We start from the raw sequence: 23,973 nt of genomic DNA on the forward strand, positions 1-23,973 counted from the left end.
GCGCACGCGCTGTAGCGTGGCCCTTATCGGCGCCAATTCGCAGAGCCGCCTGTCAGTCAGTGTGCCCCCGCCCCCACCCCTCCCTGAGGCATGCTGGGACTTGTAGTCCAGCGGGCCCGAGCTCTCGGGGCCTGGCGACCTGGTAGGGGCGGGCTCTCAGGTAAGAACTGAGGGCTTTAGCAGCACGTCATCTAGCTTTCTGTCCCCTTTGTACAGACGAAGAAACTGAGGCTCAGAGGCAAAAGGGGCCTGTTCCCTAAGCGAGTCGGGAGCTAAGCCAGAACGCGTGGCTGACTACAAACTCAGTATCTTAACCCCTTCTCTAACCGTGTTCTCCTGGAGTGGTCCTCAACAAAGCCTTGGCACCTCGTAGAAAGGCCTCTCTCGACCTCAGCTTTCCATCTGAGAAATGGGCAAAGGAAGAATAAGACTCACTGTGGGGCAAGCACAGAACCTGGACTCCCTGGGAAGGACAGTGCCTCGGGCCCTGTATTTCTCCTTGTGACATACACTCCTGCTAGAGACGAGTTTATCTGATGAACAAATTGCTGGGATTTTACCTACTCAGCTGGGAGACCAACAGCAGAGGAAGATACGGGGAATACCCTCCGCAGCTTCTGTCCCTGCATACTGACACTACCCAGGAACCAAACCCAAGCCTAGCTTTGGAGAGGTAGCAGGGGAGTCTGGCCAGGTGAGAGGTGGTCTGGCCTACCGGATGGCCAGAACCTTCCTCCCTGAGGTAGTTTAGGGTCAATTGCCTTCTCCTGAAGGTAACCATATTCTATAGCTTAGGAGGACAAGGGAGTTTGAAGTAGGATGGGCTTGGATTTGAAATTCCACTTAGCTATGTGACCCTGCACAATGACAAAATAACAAAAACAATTACAAAACTAGCATCTTTGACACTTGCTGTCTGGCTGCAGCCAAGCACTTCATGCCTATACCTCACTTAATCCTCGTAAGGACCCTCTGAGATAAAGCAACTGATGCCTACTTAGGCCACCTCTTCATAAGAGGAGCCCAAATTTGAAAGCATTTCTATTAACAACCCACCCTCTTAGCCTGGTTTAATCTCTCTGCTCATTTCTTTATCTCTAAGTGAAGATGAGATTTGCTATGAGAATTAATTGAGTTTATAAATGGTTTGTACTTAATGGTAACTTTTTAATTAGCTCTTAGAACTTCTTAGACTACAGGTTCCATAATGCCCAGTCCCCAATATTTCAGATATTGAGGGCAATAGAAAGCTGGGTTGGCATACTTCATTGCATTGTTTGAACAGGCTTGGAGATTCTGGACTGCTAGGTTGGCATAGGACTCTGGCAATATCTGCACTTGCAGTCCAGGAACAAGTGGGGAGCAGGCAGTCCTGGAATAGGTTGAGTCAGAACTAGATAGAGAAGGGAGCTCACTGAGGCACTGAAGGCCCAGAGGAGATTTTGCTCAAAATTGGCACCTGGTGGGTGCAGACAGAACCTTACAGGGACAGGGCAGGAGGAGTGCTTGCTTCTCCCACCTTCCTCTTCCTGGGCTCCTGGTAACTGTGGTGTGTTCACTGAATGAAGACTTGCAATTTGATGATTTCTCACAAAGCACATACCAAGTTGGGCTTTAATTATCCACTTACCTAACATCTCCACCGGCGGGCTGTGAACTCCCTAGAGGATAATGGCTGTTTGCAGTCACATCTACTAGCACGGTGCCTAGCATATGAGTTGCTGAGTAGGTTAGACTTGGAAATGTGACCTCAGGAAAATCACAATTTCTGTCCAACCTGGAGTTATTCTAGCTGCAGAATGACTCAGTGGATTAGTCAGGCAAAAGGTAGCCATTTTTGAGCAATGGATCAAGCACTTCATAGATATTGTCGCATGTCACGATTAATACCCTCAGCAGTTCTTTGAATAGATATTAGTGGGTCCATGTTACAAAAGAGGCAGCTGAGGCTCAGGAAGATTAAATAACTTGCTTACAGTCGCCACTTGGGAAGTAGAACTGTAGAACAGTCCCAGGCCAGTCAGGCCCATGACGTACTCAGAACCACCATCAAAAGCCTACCCATAGTTTATGACAGCAACCATCTTTCTATTTTATTGAGTGGGTTTATTTGTAAGACTCAAAAGAGAGGAGAGATGACAATGATTAGGAAGTCATGGAATATGTGGCAAAGCATGGCTGTCATTCTGACCACACAGTGTAATCCTGTCTAGGCAAAGATTCTCAGGTGAGCTGTTCTGAGCGCATCACCAGACAATAGTGAGAATTTCCTTGCGGCTTGTTCCACTAGAATAGCAGAGGGGCCCTCTGGACAGGAGCCTGTGGGATTTCTACCAGCTGCTGTGTTGCAGATGGGAGATATGGGAGAGTTGCTGCCAAATAATTTCTGATTTATACTCCCTTTCAGACCAGGTAGGGAGACTTAGCACTCTGTTTGCTGAAAACCATAATTACCAACGCAAAGTCTCAATTCAGGAATGTTTGTGTGTTTTTACACGTGTAACTGAAGCATGCCTTCAAAAAAAAATCTCTCTTTAAAAAAAAAAATCTGTGTTTGTTTAACTGTCTTTTTTTTTTTTTAAATGTTTAAATTACTCACCAGTTAAATTAATTACCACACTTCCCACAAAATCTCAGAGTAAAATAAGCAGTCTGGGGAAATGTGCTCATTTTTATCCTGTAGCTTTGCATACCCTGGCACAATGTTAGCATTCCTCTTAAACAGAAATTTAAAAAATATACTTTCTGGAGCACTTTAAATACTCTTTATTCAGCATTTTAATATAATGGTTTTTTATTTAACATTTAAACCACCTGTGTCAGTTTCCTAGGGCTGTGGTGACAAAGTACCACAAACTAGGAGGCTTAAAACAAGAGAAATTTATTTTCTAGCTGTTCTAGGAGGATAGAAGTCTGGAAAAAAGGTGTCAGTAGAGCCATTCTTTCTCTGAAGCCTCTAGGGGAAGATCCTTTCTTGCTTCTTCCAGCATTTGGTGGTTGCAGGAATTCTTGGCTTGTGATAGCATAACTCAAATCTCTGCCTTCAGGTGGTTATCTCTGCCTTCACAAGGCATTCTCCTCAGTGTGTGTGTCTGTGCCTTCTTATAAAAACACCAGTCATATTGGATTAAAAGCCTGCCCCACTCCAGTACTTATGTCAGAGGATAGGATCTGGTTAGCCTCAATCCACTCTGTCCCCTTACCAGGTCCTTGACTCTGCCACAGGAAAGAATTCAAGAGCAGAGTCAAAGTAGAAAGTGAAAACAGGTTTAATGTAACAAATAGGAGATAGAGATTTCACAGAGAAAGTATGGCCTAACTCCAGAGACTGAGCAGGGCCCACACCAACTTTAACACGAAAGTAAGAAATACACACTTAAACTTTCGTACAGAGTGCAGGCTGGCTCAAGATAGTGAGCAGCCACCTGCTAAAAAGTAAGCTGAACACAGAAGTAGAGCATACATATCTCAGCCAGTGAAGTGCAGGTTGGCCCCAGGAAAGCGAGTAACAACCCCTCTTTCTGTAGGGATTTGGCTTTTATAGTTTCACTACCCAATACATATTCATACTCTCTCATGAATATTCAGTTAAGGGGGTGGCTCTCTGTAATGTAACATAGCCTTGCACATGCTCAGTTGGTTTCTTTTCAGAGCATGTTCATTGGTCACATCACATTGTATGCACCAGACGTAGTCAAGAATATTCTGTGCCCAGCCACTAGATTTGCATAAGACTGCTGCTTGTGGTCTCAATTTCCCTGTGTTAGTGCCAAAAATATGTCTAACTAGCAATAGTAGCTTTCCTGTCGGGGAGGGCCAAGAGGAGGGGCCTGAGACCTGGGGGAGTGGCTAGAAACCCAGAGGTGTGTCCTGAAACCCACCCCAGGGAAACTGAGCACTTCCTATATCAGTATGACATCATCTTAATGGATTACATCTTGACCTTATTTCTAAATGAGGTAACATTATAATGTATTAGGGATTAGGCTTTCAACATATCTTATTGTGGGACATAACTCTACTAATAATGCCACCCTATAAGCTAAATATTGTTTTCTTTATAAAGAATATCTCTAGTTCTCTTTCATTCTTTTGAAAAAGGGTTAACAGTAGCTAACCCAGGATTGTTGGGAGCAAAATGAGATATTGAATTTAAAACACTTTGCACCTTGCCTAACTTGAGTAATGTTCATTATATTGCATTTGTCATTATTATAAATTAGTTTACTTATTAAGTACACCATTGTATAGAAAGAGGGAGTGCTTTAGAATCAGGCAAAACCCCAGCTCCACCCACCTGGAAGGTTATTTTGAGGAATAGAGAGATGATCTGAAGTAAAGCTTGGTAACTTGTTAAAACTGGCAAGCTTTGTAAGCTTGGACAACTTACTTAGCCTCCCTGTACCTCACATCCCTTCTCTGCAAAATGGAGACAACGGTATTCTACCACATAGAAAGGTGAATATTAGATGTCTTTATAGGTCTTAAGAGTTTAGAGCACTGCCTTGTAAAGAATAAGTGCTCTGTGAATATTAGCCATTATTATCATTGTTAATATTGTTGTTATCACTATTCTCAACAAAATAGTCCTCTTTTCTTCTCTCATTAGCAACTGAATTCCAAGAGGGAAAAGAAATGTCTTGCTTACAAAATATAGGAGAGAAAATGCAAGGATTTAAAACTCTAATATATCCTAACCAAATTTGTCTGAGCCTAGAAGTGTATAACTACTATAATTTTCATGAAATAATATAAAATTTTATCTATCTATTTGTATTATGAGAGTATGTCAAAAAGTTCATGGAAAGATTTGTATTATCTTTCAATTATATTTTTCCACCAACTTTTTGATGCACCCTCCTACTTATCTATCACTGTACAGCAAATTACCCTGAAAACATTGCTGCTTAAACAGCACACATTTGTCTCACAGTTCCTGTGAGTCAGGAATCCAAGCACAGCCTAACTGGGGCCTCTGCTTCACAGTGTCTGACAAGACTGAAATCAAGTTATTGGCCAGGTCTGGGGTCCCATCTGAGGACTAATATGGGGAAATATCCATTTCCAAGATTGCTTATGTAGTCATTGGCAAGATTCAGTGCCTTATGGGTTGTTGGACCGAGGTTCTCAGTTTCTTGCTGGCTTTTGAATACCCTCAGTTCCTTCCCACCTGAGCCTCTGCATGGGTCATTTTGTTTCATCAAAGCTAGCAAGAAAGTGTCTCCTAACAAGACAGAAGCCACAATTTTTGTAAATTAATCACAGAAGTAGCATCCTCTCAATATTGCTATACCCCCTTTTTTTTTCTCAAGAGTTAATATAGTGCTATCTTTTCCCAGAGGTGCATTGAAGGAAGGGGGCCCTGGGGCATCCCAGAGATAGCCTGTAACAACAGTGCTTTGACCAAGAGTTGCTGTATTCTGGTGGTTAGGAGCAAGTTACTCAAGAGCAAGAAGGTATAACAGGCAGTAAGTATCAGAAAGTGGGATCATTGAGGGTCATTTTAGAGGCTGTCTCTCTCCCTCTGGCCTTTCCTTTGTCACTTTTTCTTTCCTCCTTCCCTCCCTCTCTTATCAATCTATCTATCTGTTTTAGTCCGTTTTGTGTTGCTATAACAGAAATACCTGAGACTGGGTAATTTATAAAGGAAAGAGGCTTATTTGGCTTACGATTCTGAGACATCTGCATCTGGCACAGGCCTCAGGTTGCTTCTACTCATGGCAGAAAGTGGCAGGGAGCCAGCGGGTACGAGAAGATCACATGGCGAGAGGAAGCAAGAGAGAGAGTAGGTGCCAGGGTCTTTTTAAGCAACGAGCTCTCCTGGGAACTAATAGAGCAAGATCTCACTCAGGCCCCCTGCCACAAGGGAGAGCATTAATCCATTCATGAGGGATCCGCCCCCATGACTCAATCAGTTTCCAACACTGCCACATTGGAGATCAAATTTCCACATGGGTTTTGGAGGGGACAACACATCCAAACTCCATCACTATCTATCTATGTTTACTTTTTTGCTGAAACTCTGAGTCTATCTCCATGTCATACCAAATCCTTGTATGATTCTCAGTCTAGTCTACATCTGATACATGGTAAATGCTCAATAGATGTTTGAATTCAATTTAAATTTAAAGCATAAAAGAACATTTGAAAAGAGAAACTTCATCTACCACTTGAATATAATCATTGTATTGATTGTATTTATATAAATAAATATTTACAAATGTCTCTTAATCTGTTCATACCTGTTCATGATAATGATTGGTGTCTAACAAGTGTTTTTCTAATAAATACAAATTTTGATATTTTATTTACTTGATACGGGAAAATGTTTGAAATCATTTGGACTTTATAGTTGTCAAAATAAGAGTTTGTCAAGTTGTCAAACCCATCTCTGAACATTTAACCATCACAAATAAGTCTGCATAAATGTCCTTTTGCAGGAGTTTTCTTGTTTGTTTTTCCATGATGGCTACTGTTCATCGCTTCACCAATTGTCATCTATAAGACTGTCTGGCTGCAGACAAGAGACAGTCTCCTTTGCCCAATTCCCTCACCTCCACCCCACATATACTTTTCATGTCACTTCCTGTTCATTATTTTATTTTACTTTTCTAAAAATAGGAAGGTTTTATTGCTATTTTAAAATTTAAAACATAATCCATAGGAACAATTGGTAAGCTATACTTCATTAAAATTAAAAGCTTCTGCTCTGCAAAAGACAATGTCAAGGTAATGAGAGGACAAGCCAAAGACTGAGAGAAAATATTTGCAAAAGACATCTGATCAAGAACTGTTATCCAAAATATACAAAAAACTCTTAAAACTCAACAATAAGAAAACAGCTCGATTAAAGTATGGGGCAAAGATCTTAACATACACGTCAACAAAAAAGACATACGGATGGCAAATAAGCATATGAAAAGATAGTCCATGTCTTATGTCATCAGAGAGATGCAAATTAAAATGAGATACCATGATACATCTGTTAGAATCACCAAAATCCAGAACACTGACAACATCAAATGCTAACGAGAATGTGGAGCAACAGGAACTCTCATTCATTACTGATGGGAACGAAAAATGGTACAGGAACTTTGGAAGACAGTTTGGCAGTGTCTTACAAAACTATAAATACTTTTACCATGAGATCTAGCAATTATGCTTCTTGATATTTGTCCAAAGGAGCTGAAAACATATATTTACACTAAAACCTGCACGTTGATAGCAGCTTTATTCATAATCACCAAAACCTGGGAGCAACCAAGATGTTCTTCAGTAGGTGAATGGATCAATAAACTGTGCTACATCCAGACATACCACATTTAGCACTAAAAAGAAATGAGCTATCAAGCCATGAAAATACATGGAGGAACCCTAAATGCATCTCAGTAAGTGAATAAAGCTAATGTGAAAAGGCTGTATACTGTATGACTTCAATTATATGACATGGAAAAGACATAACCATGGAGACCTTAAAAAGATCAGTGATTGCTGGAGTTGAGAGCAGGGGTCAGTGATGAATAGGTAGAGCACAGTGAAATTTTAGGGCAGTGAAAATACTCTGAATGATACTATAATGGTGGGTGTGTGTCATTGTACATTTGTACAAACCTTTAGAACCTACAGCACCAAGAGTGACCCCTAATATAACATGGGCTTTGAGTGATTATGATGAGCTTTGTTCACTTGCCTTTTATTTATTTATTTATTTATTTATTTATTGGTTTTGGTTTTGGTTTTATTTTAAGGAACATAATGAATTAATAAAAATTTGTTTGATAAATTTCAATCAGTTGCAATCATTATTATTTTCGATGTTGAAATTGTTTAATGTTAGGCCAATGTAAGCCCTTTTAAGTAGGTTTCTATGTCCTTCGGAAATGACCCCATTAGTCTTGACCTTGCTTTTTAGTACAACAAAACATCCCAGGCTCAGTTTGTACCATACCTACTCCAGAGTTGGAAACAAGAATTTTTCAAAGAATCCTTTGTTCCTTTTATTGGAAAATGGTTTTCAGAAACCAGAGCCTGGGCATTAGGATTATTTATTGCTAATACATTGTCATTACTTCTAGCCCTTTTCAGTGGACAGAGCTATAAAATGTTTATTTTTTAAAAGAGAAAAACAAATCATAAGTTTATATAATTTTCAATTGAAATTTTAGTTTACCGAATTTTTCTTAACTTCTTCACTTTATATCCTGATTAGTTTGTCTCTTATGCAGAAAATCTTAGTTCTGGATGACAGTATAACATGATGGCTTGTTTGCTGTAGCCCACAATATACATATAATTGCCTCAAACTAGCAATACCAATATTACAACTAGTGATAAAAGCATCAAATTTAGTTTAAGATTTATTTGCAGATCATTTTGTGTTTGGAATATTTTTCACCAAGCCTGTAAAATCAAAATATTGCATTTTAAAGCCAGTTGAAATTCTTATTTTCTGTATATGGCTATATAAACACTTTGATGTACAGTTAGATATATTTTTTTAGTTTGTATATAATTTGTATAGATTGTTTGTATCTTTTTTGATTTTTTAAAAAATATGTAGAACTTTTCTGTAGTTATAAAGCTAAAAAATATCAAAAAAGATCTGATTTCTACATAGTACCCCACTGTTAGTATACATCATAATTTTTCAGCCAATTCCCTATTTATTGTCCATAGATTGTTATTTTAAGAGTTTTATTGCTGATCATTATGATGTTATGGGAAGAAGTAACAGAAATTGCACATTCCTTTTCCAGTATTTTTAAACACCTGGATCTGAATCTCTAGCAACATAGCAGAGTAGGAGGCAGCTTAACATAGTGGAAAAGTGTCTAGAAGTGGTACAGGTCAAAGTGGCAGTCCAGTTCTTAGGCCCCTAATTTCACCTTTATGAGCTTCCCTTTTCTCATCTTTAAAAAGCTACAGTGAAACTTACCTCTCATTGTTAGCGGGATTTATAGAGAACAAATGCAATAATGTATGCAAAACGAGTAGCAGAACATCTGGCTTGGAATATGTGCCTGTAAAATCATAGTTATTATTAATATCAATTTTATTGTTTGCCTCAAAGATAAGACAGGGACTTCCTGATGGACTGCAGCCCTTTATTTTTATTTTATTTTTTGTTGGGTGGGCTCATTAGTCCTTCTTCCTACCCCTAGTAGCACAGCTACAGGAAAGAGGGGAGCTAATAGGAGAAGTAACGCAACTTTGAACACGTACTCCAAAACAAACGCCTGGCAGCATGTTTCAGGTAATCTTTTCACCTGAGTATTGTAGAAATTTCGATAAAAATGAAGTATGAAAGCAAGACTCTGAACTCCCTGGGAAAATGGTCAGAGGGTGGCAGTTTGTGTCCTAATGGCTCTTCTAACCAAAGCCTCCAGCAGACTTCCCCCGAAGTTTATACCCTCCTGGTTGTTGAACCTGGCAGCCTCTCACTGGTCCCAGGGTGCCCTGGTATGCCTTGTTGGCCTGCTGTCCTGCCTCAAGGTCATGTCCAAGCAGGACAATCTGGGAGTCTTCATCGAAGGCAGGTCATTAGCGTTTCATAGGCCTCCCATTCCCTAAGCCTTGTCCAAGAACGATCCCTTCTAGACATTTCCTCTTTGACTTCTAACCTAAGAAGTGACTGGAAGGAGGAGAAAGGAATTGGGGAGGAAAATCTTGGAATCCTTCCTTGAGGGGGTAAGTTGAACAGAGCTTCTAAGAAAGTGTAGAAATAGGATTAATAGAAGGCAGTCCTCCTATTAATGATGCTTTTGAACTCTAGTGGACAGAAAAGGGGCTTTTCTGAGTGCCTAATGGCCTTTGGCTTCAGTCTATCACTTCTCAGGACATTTGTTTCCTCATCTGTAAAACATGGTTGTAAAAATTATGATACCTCTAGTTTAAAGCACTGTTGTGAGGATTCAATGAGATCCACAATGGCTTGTGCTTTGTGGATTAAAGAATTAAAGGCTGGGTGAGTTTCCTTTCTACCTTCTCCCTTTTCCAAACACTTATCCCACTGCATCTTAAAAGTAACGTGGTATTGTTATAATAGTACTAATAACAGTAAGAACTGACATCTCTCGGGTAGCCACCAAGTGTCTGGTACAGACATACATTATCTTAAGTTTTAAGAACTTTGTATTGTTGGTGATATTAGCGTTATTTTATACACTCTGAAAAAGCAGAGATTCCTGTTGAGGAAGTACTTGTCTATGGTCACATGCAGGGCTGTGGCTAGCCCATAAGACTTTGTATATGAATTAAGAAAAGGTGCTCTTCCACTTGGATTCAACTCCGTGGGCACAGGTGTGGCAAGCTGAGCTGAGATGGGATTTAATCCCCACTCACGCTTTTGCCTTGTCACCCTTTTGCAGGGCCCAACTTGCATACCTATGTATACACAGAGGCCCTGGTCACATGCTTAGTTTTAACCAAACTGAAATTCAAACCTAGATCTACCTGACATTCAGACCAGATTGTTTCCACTGACACCTGGGAGTTTATCTCTTTCTGTCTCTTTTAAGACCCTGCTCCATTGATTATCTTTCCTCTCTGCTATATCTCCAGTCTTTCCTTCTCCATCTCTTTTGCTTTTCCTTCCCAGCCCATACACTCAATTGAATCAAATCTCTGCAGTTGAGTGCAACTAGAATTGGAACAATGTGCTCCAAAACTGGCACTGAATAGGCCTTCTCATCAAATGCTCTTACAAAATCCTTTTAGTCATTGCACTGGGCTTCCTTGTGTCATAGCTGAGCCTTTGCTGTCTTCCCTGCTGCCCTCAGTTCTTAGCAAGTTGCTTTACACATACATGGTAATCATTCTTCAGCATGGAAGGATCAGAACTGTTATTTCCCAAGAGCAATCATCTTAAGCAGGCACTAGAGGGCAGCAGGAGATCACACATGGCCTTTTTTCAGCTTTCCATTACTGGCCACAACCTATCTTGTCTCAAGAGGCAGAAGTAAATGATAGACTTTGATGCTGACTGGTCTCTGACTCTGACCAAGACATCAGCCACTACTGTGCAGTGTCCAGGGGTCCCTCTCCTACAAAGAGTATGGCCTTCCTGAGAGACTTAACTGCTTTTACTTGAAGACAGATATCCTCTTCTGAGTCTCAGTTTCCTCATCTATAAAAGGGGTCAACAGTTCCTACTTTGTAGGATGATAGTGAGGACTGTATGAGATTACATATGTAAATCAGCTATTGTGGCATCTCTTGTTCAATTCTCAGACCAATTGAATGAGGAATTAGTATCCCTATTTTACATATGAGGAAACTAAGATTGGAGAGGTAAAGTGACTTGCCTGGTATTTGAAATCAGGTAGTTTGACTTAATAGTTCAATTCTGTCCTGGTCTACTGTGTTCCAGTAGGTAGAAAGCAGGTAGTTTAAGGAGCAATTCCTGGCAGTTAAAGTGCCAGGCAGGTATCAAGCAAAGATTGACAGGTTCAGACATGCACAAGAATTGAATAATGCTAGGATGAAGGCCAGGGCCTAGACCAAATGACCTCTGATGATGCTCTCGACACCCTAGAATTGGGAATTCTTCACTGGGTTCTGTTTCTCATTAATCTTCCAAATAATCCAAGATTTAGGTACTAATGCTATTGACATTTTACAAGTTAGGAAACAGAGCTTTAGAGAGGTTAAACGACTTGTCCAAGGTCACCCAGCTGGAAATTGAAAGAGCAGGGATTCAAACACAAGCAAGCTGTTGTGCTATAGTTGCCCCTCTGTGATTGTGCTTGTTATTTGTGCATATAGGGGGAAAGCCACAAAATCAGGTTAGATCCAGAGATCTGTGGCCTTAGGGTTTGGCAATTTTGTAAACCCATCTTCTTTTTTGTTTATTTTTTTGGAATCCCCCCTTTTGCTTCTCTTTTCATTCCCCAAATGTGCGCGCGCACACACACACACACACGCACGCACGCACGCACGCAACACACAACACACACATACACCTTATCAGAACCCACTCAAGAATGTATCGCAGTTCCTGGGATAGAGATTTCATTCACCTAGTTTGTTGGTTAATTTTACCATGATCACCAAATAGGGGCAAGCTTGAGTACAGGGGATAAGGCATCCAGATAGCATAGAGTCCATAACTTTGGACTCGAGTCTGATACTTAGAATGAGAAATGCAGTTCCTGGATGAGAAGTCAGTATAAGTTTAACAAAGCTTTCCCACAATGGGACTGAAGGCCTAAAAACATAATGAATTTGGCCTGGCTGGTTAGATCAATTGGTTAGAGCATGGTGTTATAACACCAAGGTTAAGGGTTTGGATCCCTGCACTGGCCAGCCGCCAAAAATAAATAAATAAATAAAAAGGTAATGAATTCTACATCATTAGAAGTGTTCAAGAAGGAATTGGAGGATGATCTGGTGGTTAATGAAATATTAGATGAGATTTCTGATTAGGTGACCTTTAAAATACTTTCTACCCATGAAAACCTATTAGCCCATGGAAATGGGTGTTGCCCCAGTGGCGGCAGGTATAGGTAAGATGTAAGTGTTTGGAACAGAGATGATTCATCATGCATGAGTGAAAATAGGTGCTGAAAATTTTTCAGAGAGGAAATATAGACAGTGGAAGGAGAAATAGCCAGACTGGTTATTGGGTCACTGGGTAGAAATAGCTAGATTAGTTACTAGCTGAGTAGCTTTGGGCAAGTTATTTCACCTCTCTGAGCTACCAGCTACCAAGTGTACATCAATAAAATAAGGTGAAGCTGAACTACCTTTGGGGTGATGGCGATAAATTGAGACGGTGGGTTTGAAGTCTGATAAATGTGATGCGAATGGAAGGATTAAAGGAAAAAGGTGTCAGATTCACATATTCATCTATTAATTTATTCAGATATTTACCTGCAAACAGTTTATATGGTATCAAACAGTGAATTATGTGCTGGGAATGCAAATTCTTATTAAAATTGGCCTTGCTTATTAAAAATGGTCCTTGCTCTAATGGAGCTTCCAGTTTAGTCAGAAAAACGGGTCCTCATTTAATTGGCACATTCACTAAAATTACAAATGTGATAAGCAATATAATGCCAATGTAAATGGTTCAACTGATAGTGTTGAGAGTAGTCAAAATATAGCCTGTGCATATATGTATGTTCAAAAGTGTGTGTGTGTGTGTGTGTGAGAGAGAGAGAGAGAGTTGGTGTCAACACTCTTTTTAATGTGTTCACTGGGTTAAGTTTCCTCTACCCCTAAATCCCCTAAATGAGAATCTTTCTTACTTTCTTTCTTTTTTTTTTTTTTTTTTTTTTGCAGCTGGCCAGTGTGGGGATCCAAACCCTTGACCCTGGTGCTTGGTGTTATCAGCTAAAAGAAAATCTTAGCAGGCCACATTTCATTTATTATCACTTATGGAATAGACAATGCTATAGACATTACACATTGCTAATACACTTTCAAATAATGAATTAAGATTTCCAGTCCAAGATTTTAGTCAAATCTCTGAATTATACAAGTCAAATTCCCTTGCTCCTCCCAGTGGGGGCATTTAGAAGTGGGCATGATTGGCGTTCATTCTGTTTCCCCACCTTGCTCTTCTTCCCCTCCCTCCATAGTCAAAGCAGAAGGATTAGGAAGGTCATGCTTGCCCTGGTATTCTTTTACCTGGTTCTGTGCTCTATAGTCCTGGCAGATGTTTTAAAATGATGCTTTCTCTTGGGAGCTTTTTTCAGGCCTTTTCAGCCATCCACATTGCTAAGGACTTCTCCCAAGACCTGGCATGATGCGGTTTCTCTGGCTGCTGCTGATCCTCCTCCACCCATTGTTTCTCTGGCTGCCCACCTCATGAAACTCACTGTGGGGACCCCTCACTCTCTGTTAGAATTCTTCTTGGGCAGGAATCAAATTAGTTCCAGGCCAGCTCTTTCCCCTACGTGACCCACATCTGGTCCAGAGGAAGCACTGGCATTTTTTACCTGCCAACCTCTGGAAGTTTGAACTAACCCCCACGCAGCCCCTCAGTTCTGCTGCCACGGGCCACTAGAGCTCTTTGGGTGAAGACAGACCCTAGTCCTCTATCTTTGCAGTTTCTGAGACATAAGTTCTCCAAGTGGCACTCTTGTGGATTCTTCTCACAAAACTTGAGGTTAGAAGATAACATGTTCCACAAGTCCCACCTGGAGTGCTGGGGACTTTGAACATGGTAATAGTTCTTGCCAACGAAAATCTCCCCTAAATCCTTCTTTTCTACTCCCTGACCTCTTTTTTATCTCCTTGTATTAGCTGAGGTTTTTAGAGTTAGGATTCATCTCCTTTGTAAATTCTGCATCTAGGGGTACAACTTTGGGATTTCACTTCTATTAGGTCTTGGTGTCTCGATAGAAATTTTAGTTTTAACATCCTGTTAAAACAACAGTAGTATAGTTCTATGAACCACAGCAACAACAAAAATAATAGATAGTATTGACTGAGTGCTTTACCTGTGCCAGGCACCTTATTTAACCCTCACACTAAGTCTTGTAGGTTGGCACTATTATTTATAAAAGGCACACCGATGATGCTGGACTTCAACATTAGGCTGAAAAGTTTGGATTGCACAACACAAAAGTTCAGGCCTTGCTGATGACATTTCAGCTGGCTGTTTTCCCTTTGCTAGGGATGTTTCTGTGGGTCCTTGAGTCAGGCTTTAGAGCAATTGCTTTCCTCCAACAGGAGACAGTAACTCCACCTGAGAAATTATCCCATTTCAGTAATTCCTGGGAGGCCATTGCTGTAGTAAAGGCCACTCTTTATGATACAAAGTCTCGCCATTTTCCCCCTTCCTTAATGTACGTTTCTAATTTCAGCCCCTTTGGTCCCTGTGGAGCCTTTAAGTGCTTCAAGTGCAAGCCTAATGCCAAAGCAAACCTGTCTTACGAGGGAGGCAGTGCCCTGCACCATTGCTGAATATTGAACGAACATCATGGCAGCTTTGGCTCTCCCAGAAGCCCTTAGTCTGAAGCCTTTGTTTTGTTTTCTGGATGAGGGCAAGTGATGCCATCACCTCCTGCCGAAAAGCTCTGGCTGCGCTCCCAACAAGGAGTTGTCACTTCAGCTGAGGCTTTTATTTATTTATTTTTTGGTGGCAACAAAATAATACCCAGCAGGAATTTGGGAGGAGAAAAAAGAGAGTTCAGTTGGCAGGTTTTCAAATGAATGGGTTGTAATGTCATTGGAACTGAATTGGGCATGAAACCAGACATGATCCTATTTTGGAAGCATTGTTCAGAAGGATGGGAAATGTGAACAGAGGATAAGCCTCTTTAAAACTGATTTTCATTCTTGGCCTGTTAAAGACAGCCTGTTTTAACCTAACTCTTACATTCTCTTAATAGCAAGGGCCTACATGAAAACTTAGAGGAGTTCAGAACAACTGAAATGTTGATCAGCGATTCATCTGATGGCCTTTTAATTGAGAGAGCTAATTTTACTTTGGGAACTGGTTGTGTCTTGGTTGTAAGCCTCGATTATTTACCATCCTTGTAACTCAAAATACCTGGCTCTTAGATTCATTAATGCTTTGATAAACTTATACAGTGATTGGGGTATGTACGTATACTATATATTCAACAAATATTTATTGAAAATATTTTTGAAAGACTGTTTTGTTCAGGTAGTAAGTAAGGTGAATATGGGAATCAGCAAAATTAATACTGTCTTTGCCTTCATGGAGTTTACAGTCTCAAGATATTAGCAGGAGATATAGAGTACAGGATGCTATGAGAATCCATGATATGAAAACTTAATATACTTTGGTGGCATGGGGAGTCCAGGGAAGTCATTTCTGAGGACCTGGCACTTGAACTAAGATCAGAAGGATGAGTGTAAGTTAGCCAGGAGAATGCAGGAGCAGAGAGTGGAGTAGGGGGAGCATTCTGTGCACAGAGAAAAGCCTGTGCCAGGACTGAGAGAACAAGGCACAGGGTGTATGCAAGGAAGTTAAAGACCATTGTAGCTGCAAGTAGGAGAACTAGGAGGGACAGGGAAAGAGATCAGATGGATGAGGCAGTGGGTTGGCTGGATTCTACGTTTGTTTACGCATCATCTTAAGGATTTTGCTCTTTATCCTAACAGCAGTAAAGTGCCATAGATGAGTTTTTAAAAAGGAAAGGAATATAGCATTTGCCATTTGAAAAGATCACTTTAGCCACAGGAGATCACTTTGCTGGATCAGAAGCAATTAGCTTTCAGAATTGTAATATCTACAGAGGAATAATTAATGGAATGGCTAATGGTCTTCCCTGCTGTAACTCTTATCCAGATCATGACTAAGGAATGAAAGATTCTTTAAGAAAAGGATCATTGTTAATACATGTACATGGGACTTAGAGGTAAACCCTTTTCCCTATTTTGGTCTCAGGTTCCTCACCTGTTAAGCGGTGGGGTTGGACCAAATGATAGCCAAATGCCCTCCTTTTGCAAAATCATCATTTAAGTTCAGCTATAAATTCAATTATTCTATTGCTGTGCAGTTTGCAGTCTGAGCTATGGGTTTTTTTACCCCAGTAATTGGGATGATAGATTGAAAAAGCTAAAGATTTACTAAACAGAAGACCAGCAAAGAACTACAGATTATTTTGTTGTTAAATGGATGGTTCTACCTGTAACCCAATGAGTATGAATGTTTGTTTGATTGAGGGAATTTTTACTCCCAGCACCAGGTTACATTCCTTCCCGATTAAATTATGTGCATATGGCTGGGTGCTAAGAAGGACAAGACATCTGTGTTTTAAGATGTGAGATAACAGTTGCTCAACTGGTCAGTTGATTATCAGAAGACTGGTGTCATATGCTGAAAGGATCACTAACTCACTGTGTGACCTTGGATTTGGAACACATTTTTCCCTTGTTTAAAATAGGAGGGTTTGTATTAGATCAACATTTTCAAAACCGTGTTCTTTCAATAGTTTTTAAAAGACGTGTTATGGAGAAAAGATGTCCCACTCTATTTTTTCTCCTTGGAGATTTACTATCCAAGTATATTAATGGTCTATTTGATTCCAAAGATTTTACTTTAATCCACAATACTGCCATATTTCTGTGTGACTGGAGGTGGGTCCTCTCTCTGAAACTCAGTTTCCCCACATGTAAACTAGGTCTAGAGAAGGGATTGCCAAACTTTCTCTGTAAAGGGTCATACACTACATATTTTAGGCATACACTATATATTTTGTGCATCATAGAGTGTTTTAACTACTCAATTCTGCCATTGTGGCTATACAGAACATGTAAGTGAATAGGGGCAGGGGCAGCTGTGTTCCAATAAAACTTTATTTACAAAAGCTAGTGGACTGGATTTGGACCATGGGCTATAGATTGTTGACCAAGGCCAGAGCGTGGGCTAACTGATCCTTACTTTCCTCATACTTCCGACTCCCTCCTGACCTTTTCTCCAAATGACTATTCTCTCCCAAGTTTGAAGTCACTCCTCTAAAAAACTATCCCTCTGGTCTGCACTTTCAAAAGTCATCATCATCTTCTTCTTTTAACTTGTCTGTATATAAGACTGTCTCTGTCTCCCCAGCTGCTGGGATGCCTTCTTCACAGCCTTGTTTTGTTTATCTTAGTAACTACCCTTTTTTAATCCCTCTGAAGGATTGGTTAGCTGGAATTTGCCTTGTCTTCCTCCCCCAGAGCCTTTGATCTGATGCTCATAAGCATTTGCTGACAGCCAGACAGAAAAGGTGGAGCCCAGATCCCAGGCCCGAGGGCCCGGAGAGTAATGAATGAAGGCTGCGTTTATTTGTATTTCTAATTGGCAAGCCCATTTCCAGATCAGCTGCATGTCACTGCAAGCTGAGAGCAAGAGCAGGAGAAAACTTTCCTTTTTCTCCCAGACCTCAGTGCCCAAGGCTCCTTTTCCCAGTGGGACAAGAGCTTACCTTGACTTTACCAGCTTGGTAGAAGCTGCTGTCTGGATCAAGCTCTGTCCCTTAGCATAGGGTCACCCTTTATTTTTTGCCACTCAGACTGTGCATTGTGTACCTCTGGGGCCACCATTCACATAATCTATGATATAAATGAAAGCCTCTGGGTTGTAAAAATCACTTATCTTCCTCAAGCTTTTTTAAAACTTAAAAAGTATGTATTTAATTGACACATTGTGATTGTACATGCTTATGGGGCACAAGCTGATGTTTTGATATGTATATATGTTGTATAAGGATTGGGTCAGAGTAGTTAATGTAACTATAACCTCAGGCATTTAGCATTTTTTTGTGGTGAAACATTCAAAAGCCTCTCCTCTAGTCTAGTTGTTAACCATTGTTACCTTAATGTGCCATAGGACACCAGAACTTATTACTTATTCCTCCTATCTAATTGTAATTTTGTACCTCTTGGCCAATCTCTGCCCATCCTCCCTTCTCTGCTTCGTCCCCAAGCTCTGGTCACCATTGTTCTACTCTCTGTCGCTATAATGGCAACTCTTTTTTTTTTTTTTTAAGATTCCACATGTGAGTGAGATCATGTGGTATTTGTCTGTCTGTGCCTGGCTTACTTCACATAACATAATGATTTCCAAATCCATCAACGGTGATGCAAATGACAGGATTTCATTATTTTATAGGGCTGAATAGTATTCCACTGTGTGTAAATATACCACATTTTAAAAAATCATTCATCTGTTGTCAGACACTTAGGTTGATTCCATATCTTGGCTGTTGTAAATTGTGCTGCAATAAATATTGGAGTGCAGATGTCTCTTCAACATGTTGATTTCATTTCCTTTGGAATTGCTGGATCATATGATAGTCTATTTCTAATTTTTTGAAGAACCTTCATACTGTTTTCCATAATGACTGTACTAGTTTACATTCCCGTCAACAGTGTTCAAGTGCTCCCTTTTCTCCACATCCTTGTCAACATTTGTCTTCTTTTGTCTTTTCAGGAATAGCCATTCTAACTGGAATGAGGTGGCATCTCATTGTTTTTTTGGTTTGCATTTCCCTGATGATTAGGGATGTTGACCTTTTTTTTCATATCATATGCCTGTTGGTCATTTGTATGCCATCTTTTGAGAAAAGTCTATTAAGATCCTTTGCCCATTTCTCAATTAGGTTATTATTTTCTTTGTTTGTTTTGTTTTGCTTTGTTTCTGTTAAGTTCCTTATAAATTCTTGATATTAACCCCTTGTCAGATGTATAGTTTGCAAATATTTTCTCACATTCTATAGGTTTTCTTTTCACTCGGTTAACAGCCTGTAATTTTCTTTTTTTTGTTGTGTCCTTGTCTGGTTTTGGAATCAGAGTAATTCTGGCCTTATAAAATGAGTTGGGAAGTATTCCTTGTGCATCAATTTTTTGAAATAGTCTGAAGAGAATTGGTATTAGTTCTTCTTTAACCGTGTGTTAGAATTCAGCAGTGAAGCCCTCAGGTCCCAGGCTTTTCTTTAATGGAAGACTTTCTATAGCTGACTCAATTTCCTCACTTGTTTTTGGTCTGTTCAGATTTTCTTTCTTCATAATTTATTCTCAGTAGATTGTATTTGTCCAGGGATTTATCTGTTTCTTCTATGTTATCAAATTTGTTGGCAAATAGTTGCTCATAAGAGTCTCTTATGATCCTTTGTATTTCTGTGGTATCAGTTGTAATGTCTCCTTTTTCATTTCCTTTTTTTACCTATTTGAGTCTTCTCTTTTTCTTGGTTAGTCTTGCTAAAGGTTTGCCAATGTTGTTTATTTTTTCCAAAGCCAACTCTTCATTTTGCTGATCTTTTCAATTCTTTTTTAAGTTTCTATTTCATTTGTTTCTGCTCTGAGCTTTATTATTTCTTTCCTTCTGACATTTTTGGTTTTAGTTTGTTGTTGTTTTCCGGTTCCTTTAGGTACATTGTTATGTTGTTCATTATAATTTTTTTATATATATATAGGCATTTATTGCTATAAACTTTCCTCTTAGAACTGCTTTTGCCATATCCAATAGGTTTTGGTATAATGTATTTCCATTCTTATTTGTCTGAATGAATTTAAAATTTTTTCTTTTAATTTCTTCATTAATTCATTGGTTGCTTAAGAGCATGATGTTTAATTTCCATGTATTTATAAAGTTTCTGAAGATTTTCTTGTTGATTTCTAGTTTTATACTATTGTGGTCAGAAATGATACTTGATATGATCTCTGTCTTTTTAAAGTTGTGTAGACTTGTTTTGTGGCCTAACATATGATCTATTCTGAATAATGTCACACGCGCATTTCAGAAGAATGTGTACTCTGCAATAGTTGGATGTAATGTTCTATAAAAGTCTGTGAGATCCATTTGGTCTATGGTGCAGTTTTAAAGTCAGCTGTTTCTTTATTTTCTGTCTAAATAATCTGATGTTGAAAGTGGGGTGTTAAAGTCCCCTACTGTTGTTGAATTGCAATCTATCTCTCCTCTTAGCTCTAATAAGGTTTGCTTTATATATCTGGGTGCTTTGGTGTTGGGTGCAAATATATTAACAATTGTCATATTCTGTTGAACTGATCCCTTTATCATTACATAATGACCTTCTAAATCTCTTTTTAAAGTTTTTGTTTTAATGTCTATTTTTTCTGATATAACTATGGCTATTCCTGCTTGCCTTTGGTTTCCACTTACATGGCATATATTTTTCTAGCCCTTCACTTTAAGTCTATGTTTGTCTTTAATATTTAGGTAAGTCTCTTGTAAGTAGCATATCGTTGGGTCTTGTTTTTTATTCATTCAGCCATGCAGTATCTTTTAACTGGAGAGTTTAATCCATTTACATTCAAGGTTATTACTGATATATGAGAACTTATTCCCATTAGCTTGTTAATTGTTTTCTGGTTGTTTTGTAGATCCTTAGTTCCTTTATTTTTCTCTTATGATTTACCTCTGTGGACTGATTCTTTTCTTTTTCTTTTTTTTTTTTTTTTTTATAAAAGACTGTTTTCTTTTTAAATTTTCTTTTGTTGATATACATTGTGGCTGATTATTGCTCCCCATCACCAAAACCTCCCTCCCTCCTCCCTCCTCCCCTCCCCCCAAACAATGTCCTTTCTGTTTGCTTGTCGTATCAACTTCAAGTAATTGTGGTTGATATATCTTCTTCCCCCACCCCGCCGGTTTTTTTTCTTTTTTCTTTATGTGTGTGTGTGTGTGTGTGTGTGTGTGTGTGTGTGTGTGTGTGAATTTATATATTAATTTTTAGCTCCCACCAATAAGTGAGAACATGTGGTATTTCTCTTTCTGTGCCTGACTTGTTTCATTTAATATAATTCTCTCAAGGTCCATCCGTGTTGTTGCAAATGGCAGTATTTCATTCGTTTTTATTGCTGAGTAGTATTCCATTGAGTAGATGTACCACATTTTCTGTATCCACTCATCTGATGATGGACATTTGGGCTGGTTCCAATTCTTGGCTATTGTAAAGAGTGCTATGATGAACATTGGGGAACAGGTATACCTTCGACTTGATGATTTCCATTACTCTGGGTATATTCCTAGCAGTGGGATAGCTGGGTCGTATGGTAGATCTATCTGCAATTGTTGGAGGAACCTCCATACCATTTTCCATAGAGGCTGCACCATTTTGCAGTCTCGCCAACAATGTATGAGAGTTCCTTTTTCTCCGCAACCTCGCCAGCATTTATCGTTCAGGGTGTTTTGGATTTTAGCCATCCTAACTGGGGTTAGATGGTATCTCATTGTGGTTTTGATTTGCATTTCCCGGATGCTGAGTGATGTTGAGCATTTTTTCATATGTCTGTTGGCCATTTGGATATCTTCCTTAGAGAAATGCCTACTTAGCTCTTCAGCCCATTTTTTAATTGGGTTGCTTGTTTTCTTCTTGTAAAGTTGTTTGAGTCCCTTTATATTCTGGATATTAATCCTTTATCAGATGTGTATTTTGCAAATATTTTCTCCCACTCTGTTGGTTGTCTTTTAACTCTGTTAATTGTTTCTTTTGCTGTGCAAAAGCTTTTTAGTTTGATATAATCCCATTTGTTTATTTTTCCTTTGGTTGCCCGTGCTTTTGGGGTCATATTCATGAAGTCTGTGTCCAGTCCTATTTCCTGAAGTGTTTCTCCTATGTTTTCTTTAAGAAGTTTTATTGTTTCAGGGTGTATATTTAAATCCTTAATCCATTTTGAGTTGATTTTAGTATACGGTGAGAGGTATGGATCTAGTTTCATTCTCCTGCATATGGATATCCAGTTATCCCAGCACTATTTGCTGAAGAGGCAGTCCCTTCCCCAGTGAATAGGCTTGGTGGCTTTGTCAAAGATCAGATGGCAGTAAGTGTGTGGGTTGATTTCTGGATTCTCTATTCTATTCCATTGGTCAGTGTGTCTGTTTTTATGCCAGTACCATACTGTTTTGGTTATTATAGCTTTGTAGTATAGCTTAAAGTCAGGTAGTGTTATGCCTCCAGCTTTATTTTTTTTGCTGAGCATTGCTTTGGCTATGCGTGGTCTTTTATTGTTCCATATAAATGTCTGGATAGTTCTTTCCATTTCTGAGAAAAATGTCTTTGGAATTTTGATGGGGATTGCATTGAATTTGTATATCACTTTGGGTAGTATGGACATTTTCACTATGTTGATTCTTCCAATCCAAGAGCATGGGATATCTTTCCATCTTCTTGTATCCTCTCTAATTTCTCTCAGCAGTGTTTTGTAGTTCTCATTATAGAGATTTTTCACCTCCTTGGTTAACTCAATTCCTAAGTATTTTATATTTTTGGTGGCTATTGTAAATGGGCAGGCTTTCTTGATTTCTCGTTCTGCATGTTCACTATTGGAGAAAAGAAATGCTACTGATTTTTGTGTGTTGATTTTGTATCCTGCTACTGTGCTGAAATCATTTATCACTTCCAGGAGTTTTTTTGTAGAGGTTTTAGGCTGTTCAATATATAGGATCATGTCATCTGCAAACAGGGACAGTTTGACTTCATCTTTTCCAATCTGGATGCCCTTTATTTCCTTCTCTTCTCTGATTGCTCTGGCTAGTACTTCCAACACTATGTTGAATAGGAGTGGTGAGAGTGGGCGTCCTTGTCTAGTTCCTGTTCTTAAAGGAAAAGCTTTCAGCTTTTCCCCATTCAGGATGATATTGGCAGTGGGTTTGGCATATATGGCTTTAATTATGTTGAGATACTTTCCCTCTATACCTAACTTATAGAGGATCTTTGTCATGAATGGGTGCTGAACTTTATCAAATGCTTTTTCAGCATCTATAGAGATGATCATATGGTCCTTGTGTTTGACTTTATTAATATAGTGTATCACATTTATTGATTTGCGTATGTTGAACCAACCTTGCATCCCTGGGATGAATCCCACTTGATCATGGTGAATAATTTTACGTATGTGTTGCTGTATTCTGTTTGCTAGTAATTTAGTGAGGATTTTTGCATCTATATTCATCAAGGATATTGGCCTGTAGTTTTCTTTTTTGGTTATATCTTTACCTGGTTTTGGTATCAGGGTGATGTTTGCTTCATAGAATGAGTTTGTTAGATTTGCGTCCATTTCAATCTTTTGGAATAGTTTGTAAAGAATCAATTCCTCTTTGAATGTTTGGTAAAATTCTGCTGTGAATCCATCTGGTCCTGGGCTTTTCTTTGTTGGGAGCCTTCTGATAACAGCTTCAATCTCCTTTATTGTTATTGGTCTGTTCAAATTTTCTACGTCTTCACGGTTCAGTTTTGGGAGCTTGTGTGTGTCCAGAAATTTATCCATTTCCTCCAGATTTTCAAATTTGTTGGCGTATAGTTGTTTATAGTAGTCTCGAATGATTCCTTGTATTTCAGATGAATCAGTTGTAATATCGCCTTTTTCATTTCTAATTTTTGTTATTTGAGTCTTCTCTCTTCTTTTTTTTGTTAGCCATGCTAATGGTTTATAAATTTTATTTATCTTTTCCAAAAACCAACTTTTTGATTCGTTGATCTTTTGAATTGTTTTTTGGTTTTCAATTTCATTCAGTTCTGCTCTAATCTTAATGATTTCTTTCCGTCTGCTACC

The 23,973-nt window shown here is 39.1% G+C and overlaps 1 protein-coding gene across 3 annotated transcripts in view; it reads left to right on the forward strand.

Annotated features, from left to right (window-relative positions):
• Positions 1-23,973, forward strand: part of ASTN2 (astrotactin 2) — a 902,747-nt gene that overhangs the window by 688,368 nt on the left and 190,406 nt on the right. The gene's annotated exons all lie outside the window — the stretch shown is intronic.

This window comes from Cynocephalus volans, chromosome 17, assembly GCF_027409185.1.
Source record: "Cynocephalus volans isolate mCynVol1 chromosome 17, mCynVol1.pri, whole genome shotgun sequence".
Lineage (NCBI taxonomy): Eukaryota > Metazoa > Chordata > Mammalia > Dermoptera > Cynocephalidae > Cynocephalus > Cynocephalus volans.